Source organism: Mesoplodon bidens (assembly GCF_964165515.1).
Source record: "Mesoplodon bidens genome assembly, chromosome: 3".
In the NCBI taxonomy this organism is placed as follows: Eukaryota; Metazoa; Chordata; class Mammalia; order Artiodactyla; family Ziphiidae; genus Mesoplodon; species Mesoplodon bidens.
The window spans coordinates 62,978,859-62,987,991 of record NC_138178.1 but is presented as its reverse complement, the minus strand read 5'-3'; positions in this window follow the sequence as shown (position 1 = coordinate 62,987,991).

Sequence of the window (9,133 nt, the reverse complement as noted above, 5' to 3'; positions counted from 1 at the left end):
TGATGAGGACTCACTGCTGGTGCAAGTGTCAGTTGGTGCATATTGAAAACTGTTTGGCAGTATCCACCAAAGCTGAGTATATGCACACTGTATTCACTTGCAATTCTTTTTTTTTTTTTTTAAAGGAGGTATTCCCTCTGCTTTTTCTTTTTCTTTTTTTTAATTGAAGTGTAATTGTTTACAACGTTGTGTTAGTTTCTGCTGTACAATGAAGTGAATCAGCTATATGTATACATATATCCCCTCCCTCTTGGACCTCCCTCCCTCCCCATCCCACCCATCTACGTCGTCACAGAGCACCAAACTGAGCTCCCTGTGCCATATAGCAGGTTCCCACTAGCTATCTATTTTACATATGGTAGTGTATAGATGTCAATCCTAATCTCCCATTCGTCCCACGCTCCCCTTCCCCCCTTCCCCATGTCCACATGTCTGTTCTCTATGTCTCTATTCCTGCCCTGCAAACAGGTTCATCTGTCCCGTTTTTCTAGATTCCATATATATGCACTAATATATGATATTTGTTTTTCTCTTTCTTTGCCGTGTAATTCTGCTCCTATAAAAATGTACAAATTCTCCAAAGATATATACAGAAATGTTTATAACAGCACTATTTCTTTTGTTTTCTTTCTTTCTTTTTCTTTTTTTTTTACAAAACTAAACAAACTCTCAAAAAGTTTATTCATATTAATTTCTTTTAATTTATTGGAGTACAGTTGATTTACAACATTCTGTCAGTTTCAGGTGTACAGCAAAGAGATTCAGTTATATATATACATATATCCATTCTTTTTTAGATTCTTTTCCCATATAGGTTATTATAGAATATTAAGTAGAATTCCCTGTGCTATACAGTAGGTCCTTGTTGATTATCTATTTTATATATAGTAGTGTGTATATATAATAGCATTATTTCTAATAGCCCCAAGCTGTTGCATAAATGTCCATCAACAGTAGTACGAATAAATGAATTGTGGTATATTCACATGATGGAATACTATACAACAGTGAGAATGAATATATGCAATGATGTGGATGAATCAATCTCACAGACACTATAAATACAGGCAAAACTAATCTATGATGTTAGAAGTTAGGATAGAGGGGGCAGGGGAGTGACTGGAAGAGAGCATGGGGAGGCTGCTAGGTGCTAATAATTTTCCTTTTGTTGATGTGAGTGCTGGTATACATGCTTTCGCTTTGTGAAAATACATTTCTGTATGCATGTTATACTTCAATAAAAATCTAACTGAAAAAGAATACATCTTCTGACATGCCTCAAAAATACACAATGTGAAACGAGCAAAATACAAGGAAAAATATATAAATCCACAATCATAGAAGGAGATTTTAATACATCTTTCTCAGAAATTAATAGGACAAGCAAACCAAAAAACTGGTGAGGAAATAGAAGATGTAAACAATAAAATTAAAAAACTTGATCTAGGGCTTCCCTGGTGGTGCAGTGGTTGAGAGTCCGCCTGCCGATGCAGGGGACACGGGTTCGTGCCCCGGTCTGGGAAGATCCCACATGCCGCGGAGCGGCTGGGCCCGTGAGCCATGGTCGCTGAGCCTGCGCATCCGGAGCCCGTGCTCCGCAACGGGAGAGGCCACAACAGTGAGAGGCCCGCGTACCGCAAAAAAAAACAAAAACAAAAACAAAAAAAACCTTGATCTAATGAACATATAATCATGAACCCAACAATTCAATAGTAAACATTCTTTTCAAATATATATAAACATTTACAAAAATTAACTATATACTATTCCTCAGAGCAAGTTTTAATAATCAAATAACCAACGTCATACAGTCCTTATTCTCTGAGTATAATACAACTATTAGCATCAAAAACAAAAGTGGCAGGGAAAAATACATACATTTGGAAATTTAAAAGCATATGTCTAAATAATTCATGAGTTAAGGAACAAATCTCATGGAAATAAAATATTTAAAACTAAATGACAATGAAAACACTCTATCAAAAATTGGGAGATGTTGTTAAAGTGGCACTTAGGGGGTCATTAATAGCTATAAATGCATATATTGAAATGAACAATTAAAATATATTAAAATGAAGAAAGTTTAAAAATTAATGAATTAAGAATGGAACTCAAAATGTAAACACTGAGAGTTATATTGGTCTGATTCAGAGGGAGCCTGTGCCACGAGTCCCTGCAGTGCTGCTCAGAGAGAAAAGTATGTCGTTGGTACCAACAGGATCCTGAGCAGCCTCACAAAAGAGTTCCGTGCGCCACTGTGGTGTGGAAGCAGCAAAAGACCTTTGTGCGAGGCCCCAGTGGAAGCTGAGTCCTGCCTGCAGACCTCTCAGACTTCACCCTAGCAAGCACCACCATCAATCAGGCTGGCCCTGGGCCACAGGCTAGCTCCCTCTCCTGGGAGCACCTCTGTGCTGAGACTGTGCTTGGTCCCCTGTCTGACTTGCCCCAGGTGACATTTGTTCTTACAAAACCCTGGGACCACAGTAGCTCAAGATGGAGGGGAGTAGAGCCCTAGACCCCTGGTGGGGTGTGGATAGTGGAGGTAACACCCTTCACATCACTGGGGGAAACTGAACTGAACCAGATGGAAGCTCCCTGAGCTGGGATTGTGTTAATGACACTGCTTATATTTCCATACAGATACATACATGTTTACAAATACATGCAAAAAAGGTCTGAAAAGATACATGCTACCCCAGTAAGAGTGGTTATCACTGGGGAGAGCTCTGAGATTGTGGGTAGTGGTCAAGGGGTTTCAGTTAATCAGCATTTAATTTAGGACAAGAATGCATTCATATGTCACTTAATTTGTCGCTTTAATTTCATAAAAATTCTTTCACAATGAGACTGGATGGTTTTCGTTCGATGGGGTACTATAAATAATGCTATTTTTCTATATACTTCTGTTATTTTTCAATTTTCTATTCAAACACTACCAGAACTTTCTGTGATGATGGAAATGTTCTATCTCTCTGCTGTCCAATATACAGTAGCCATTAGCCATGTGTGGCTATTGAGCTCTTGAAATGTGGCTAGTGTGACTGAGGAACCGAATTTTTCATTTCATTTCATTTTAACTAAGTAAAATTTAAATCTAAATAACCACATGTGGCTAGTGGCTGCTGTATTGGACAGTGTGGTTCTATAATGACGTATGACTTTGTTACTTTATTTCCAAGGGTTATTTTTCCACTTTTAAAAATCGAGGTATAACATACAATAAAGTGCACAAATTTTAAGTTTGTAGCTTGATGAATTTTGACAAACCACCACCCAGATCCAGATATGAAACATTTCTTGCACCTCAGAACACGCCTTTGATGGCTCCCACTCCTCGTCAGTGCCTTCCAATACTATTCTGACTTCTTTCACCAAAAATTAGTTTGACCCGTATTTGAACTTCATGTAAATGAAATCATGCATTGCATATTCTTTCACTCAACATTATGATATCCATGCCATTGTATGTAATTGTAGCTTTGTTCTTTTTCGTGGTTTTTTTTTCGTGGTTGTGTGGTATTCCATTGTATGAATATACCACAGTTTCCACTCCCCACCCCCAATTCTACTCTTGGTGAATAGTTGGGTTATTTCTAATTTGGGGCTATTACAAATAAAGCCACTGTGAACATTCTTGTACTTGTGTCCACCAAAAGACTCATTTGTCTTTGGTGGACCTAAGAGTTCATTTCTATTGGGTATATGCCCAAGAGAGAAATTGCTGAATCACAAGCTATATGTATCTTTACCTTTAGTATACTGTCAAAATTTTCCCAAAGTGGCTATAACCATTTATATTTAGTCATGCATAACTTTTATAATTGGGGGGAAGCTATTTTGAGAAATGAGAGAGACAGCAAGAGAAAGCCTTTTTCTAGACAAACTCCATAATTAGCAGCAAATTTAGCAATACTATGTAAAATACATCATCCCTCGCTTAAACTGATTTATATAAGTATTGAGAGGGAGTTTGGCTTGGTGTCTAAGAGCTCTGATGTTGGAGTTAGATAACCGAAGTACAAACCTCAACCCTGCAAATCACAGCTGTGTGACCTTCAGCAAATGACTAACCCTCTCTGCTCTTTGGTCTCTTTGCCTGTAAGTGGAAATAATAATATCACCTCACAGGATTATTTTAAGGATTAATAAAAGAATGCTTATAAGTTCCATAGTATGTGTCTTAAATATGGTAAACGTTCAATAAATGTTAGCTACTATTGGTATTATTTGGTTAATATTTTTATTGACATTTGGTGACCAGTAGCATTTTTAGCCCATCTTAATATATGATAGGCCACTTTTATTACAAAGCATTGATAATTAATTTTCCATTCCCATTCTTTCCCCATTTCACCACTGATCAATTCTTATGAAGTTCCTATCTGAGCTCTATGATTGTGGCAGTTTTTCTCTCAAATGGTTGGATGCCTTGAATGGCTTTTAGACTCAATTTAAGGACCAGTTTGCTCGAGTGTTGCTAAGAGAAAATGCATCTAATTAGCCAAAACCAAATTAACTCCTAATACACAAGGGGAAATGTTTAAGCAGTAAACAGTTGATAAAAAATATAAACACTTTTATTCTCCTTATTCCATGCGGGCTTAAACTTAATTATTGAACTTACAGTCACATGTCCAGACAAAGCATATGCAATTAGCACAATTTTAAAAATCATACCATCTTCAAATTACCTAAATTACTTATTCAACCAACAGATGATACAAAATCTTTCCAACTAATTTAACCCAACAAGTCTTCCCATCATGGGGTCCTTGGATGGCTTTTTTTTTTTTCTTAATCCGTATCAAGTCTCATGAGGAATACTGGCCATATTTTGAAACAAACGCTAATATTGTAAGACATTTTATAATTCAATCTCTTTTATGTGCCAGTCACAGTACATCTTTCATTTTCAATATAACGTTATTCTCTATTGAGTCATAAGGCAAAATCTTGTCATTGAACACATATGCATGGGTGGGAGTGTTGTAAATGCAATCATTTAATTGACACATTACAACTGAAGTGGCTCTGCTTGCTCCATCCTCAATTTCCCAGAATTTCTCTTCTCAATATCTTTGTGTTGGAGATTTACAAGGTAAAGGTATTTGTTAGGTCAGACTTGGCAATTTATGATCTCTACTTGGGGCCTTTCTTATATCCTGGGCTTGGCTTTTTCAGGAGAAAATGCATCTAATCCGTAAAAGAACAAGGTCTCCCAGTTTCTTTTGCTCAGTGCTCTTGCAGTCATGGGTCTTTCTCTGCAGATGATGCCTCCTGTTGTGCAGACAGAAGGTTCCTCTTTCCCTGTGGAGTGTCTCATAACTGGAGCTCTGATATTAACAAACCTGGGGCAAGGCAGTCATAGCAAGATGCTACCTCCCTTTCCTCTATGTACCAAAATGCATCATTCTGATATCCCGGAAGGAAAACCAAGATTAGCATCACAACCAGGGAATAGCAGTCCAAACATTTACTGACCCAAGTAATCTTCAGAGATGTTAACTTTAGTTGTGGTTGTTATTCAGGTGTCATGGGCAGGGTTGCATTCCAGACACAAGATCAGGAAGCAGAGGACCCTACACCAGCTGCTTCTTCCTCAAAGAAGCCCTGCCTCCCTTTGTCCTTTTATTAATGGACTTTCTCGAATGATCTTCAAGACGGTTCTCATTCCAGCTGATCTTTAGGAGACACTTGTTGGGGAGGACTCCTTTCAAATCACCTTTCTGCAGACAGTTTTCCAATCTGATTCAAGGCCACATCCTGGGCATCTGGTTTCTGTAGCTCAAAGAATTACTGCTCCTGATAAATTGCTCTGAGTTCCAAGGCTACTGCTGTCATATTGCATTCTCTGACCATTTTCCAGGTCCCCTCATACACACTCAGACTCTCTCTCTCTGTCTTCAACCCATTAGACTCCATTCCCATCCACATAAGTTTTATGACAAAATACACTGGAGAGAGTTAGCTAGCACAGCACCTGAAGCATATAGCAGAGGCTCAAAAATGTGCATTGAATGAAAAGCTTTGGAGCCCTGAAGTGAGGGGTGGAGGTGGGGATCACATCTCCACACCTCTGCAGGTTCTCACAGAGCATGTGCCAATTGCAACATCAGGCCTGGGGGGTGGAAGTGAGGAAACACATTTTAAACTGCTCAACAACTGGTTCCTTGGCGGGAGGGAGTGAATAGTGAGTCCCCTTGTCTGGATAAATATAAACTGAAGTTGCACAACCACCTGATGGGGACTGTGTAGAAAAGAATTAAACCTCAAGTGGGTAGTTGAATTAGTAAGTCTTCAGTGTCCCTTCCAACCGTGGGATTTTATAAGATTCCTTGAGGAAGAAAAAAGGGAGAGGGAGAAAAATAGAGAACAGAGAGGAGAGAAGGGGAGGAAATGAAAGAATAACATTTAAAAGGAGATAAGAAGGAAGGCCAGAGGCTGGGGACCATTTTGTTCATGAGCCAAACATTTGGACAGAAGCTACAGAGTTCCTGAGAGGGCTGGTATCTCAATGGGCAGTCGGCAGAGTGTCTCAGCACCGTGGTCCTCAGCCTCCAGCACCCACCCATTCCTGTCCTATGGGTCAAGACTTTGGGCCTGGCCTCGTCCAGGGAGCATGAGGCCGAGCAGAGCAGTGATGTGTTCATTAGAAAGCTTGGCCTGGGACAAAGAAGGGGCAGAACTCTCAGCAACTCTGCACAATCCCTTGGGGGCACTCAGGATCCTAGGGGGTCTCCAGGAGGGTTCTTAATCCTTAGGACGGGGTGGGGGGAACAAGAAGGAGGACTTCCCTCTACCCTCTCCTCCCATGAGGAGAGGATTGGGTGGGACGGACATTGGTAAGCACTCACCAGCCCAGCCAGGCCTGTGCCCAAATGCAACTGTGTGGGTGGCTTCCTGAACCACAGGAATTGAGCCAGTCCCTGCCCCCTGCTCAAAGGCAGAATTTGCACATAGAACAAAGCAGCCCTCTTCCTAAAAGATATTTCTGAGCTATGTCCCTGACAGTGGTGTGGGCTGCAGTGGTGGGGCTTGGGCTGTGGTCCTCAGAGGGGAATTTTTCTCAGAGACAGCTTTGCTGGCCTGGGAAGGGAACCTGGGCTCTGGCCCTGGGAAATGTCCCAGCTACTGCCTCTGCCAGGAGACAAGCTAGGACAGGATGCTGGGTGTCTGGACCTGGGCCTGGTCCCCAGACTGGCCTGGTCCAGTTAGGAAGACCTGCTACCCACAGAGAGGGTGAGGGATGAGAAGAGATTAGAAGCAGGAAGAAAAGAGAGTAGAGGTGGACTCTTCACCTGCCCCCCTCATCTCTATTCCTTTCCCCTTCCACCACTCTTCCTGGCTGCTCCCCATCCCCTGGGGGGATTCAGCTGAAATACAACCGGCCCAACCCCAGCACTGTGGGCTGGACAGGAGCATCCACTTTGGATCTCTCTGTCTCTCCTGTTCCCCACCCAAGAAGCCCCATTTCTAGAACTATTAAATCAGTTTGCTTCCAACCCTGATGGTACATGTGCACCCACCTCAGCCCACACCAACAGTCACACGCCCTGCCAGGTGTCCATGCATCATTCACTGAGCATAATCCCCCAACACACACACAAACACACACACACGCACACGCACACACACGCATGGCTCCTGGGCTAAAAGCATCAGCTTGTTCTGTGGAATCAACCTTGCCGATTTCCCCCTTTGCTGCTCCCCATCATTTGCCTGCTCTGTAATTTGTGTTACTTGTGACATCTTTTGTGCACAAGTCTTGCCTCTATGCATCTTCAGAGAACCAAAGCTGGTGCTGAGACACAGAAACTAGGCAGTCCTCACACGCACAGCCACACCCCATCATAGTGACAGTGTCAACCCAAGGAGGATTGTGCACTCGCACACACTCACACACACACACTCTGGAGCTCCCCGCGTTCAGTCTGCAGAGAGCCACCCCTCCGTCTCTGCAAGCCCTCCCCACTCACTTCCAGCCTCCCCCATCCCACCTGGTTTCCCCCCTCCATCCCGGAGCTGGAGGCACCAAGAGCAGGCACCAGGTGTAAACACCTGGTAAAATCACAAGACAGTCAAACAAAAAATCACACAAAGGATCCCAACGGGAGGATCCTATGGGCTCCTTCCTTCTGCTGTTTCCTCCTGCATCCTCCAGGCTTCCTCCCTCTGTCCCCCGACAAAGAGTCACCAAGGCCAGTTCAAATCGATTGTTTTATTGACTGTTTACATACAGACGCCTTTAGAAAAGGGTGCGGACTCCAGGGGGCTCTTCTGCCCCGGGCCGCACTTGTGCTGCGCTTCACGGACAGGGCTGGTCCCGATGCCCCAAACCCCCCACCCCAACCCCTAGGCTTTTCTGCAAGAAAGAAAAAAGACCAGCGCCCGAGTCGCCGCGCCGCATCCCCTCTCCCCGCCCTCCCTCCCGCCCGCCTCCCTACACTACCCTTGACACACTTTTACAGGACACAGACTTTTCTCCTACAGAGCACGCTCTTCTAGGACTACAGCCGCGCAAATGTTACTATTCTCGCGGAAGGAGGGGCGGGGCGGGGGGGGCGCGAGGACCGAGGGGCTTTTCTCCATCCGGATCCCGCCGCACGGTCACGCGCAGGCTTTGTGCGAACCGGGACGCTCGCCCCTCACCAGAGACCCGGTCCAGGAGGCCGGGGTTGGCTTCCGGCGCCCCTGGTGCTTCTCGAGCTGAGGTCTGGGCCGCATGCAGCAGCGGAAGCGGAGCTGTCGAGTCTCCAGAAATTCCCGACTCACCTACAACGAAATTGGCCCGGGACCAAGGCCGCACCTCCGCGGAAACAGGGCGCGTGGTTTTGCGGCGCTTTAAGTTAGGAGAGAGGACGAGAGAAGATGGATTCCCCCCATCCCCAGACACACACACACCCAGTTTTCCCAGAGGCTAGCAAGGGAGTGTTAGCACCAGATCCGGAGTGTCACTGTCTTTGAAAACAACGAAAATATGAAAATCGGAGCGCGGAGCTGAAAGGCGCCGCAGGCACCCGTCTCGGCTCCAGCTGGTCAGAAGCGGAGTGGGGGACGGGGGACAGAAGCGTTTGGTTCCCAGTCATAAGGGGGCTTTGAAACTAAAAACTGGGGAGTTGCCACAGAATCCTGG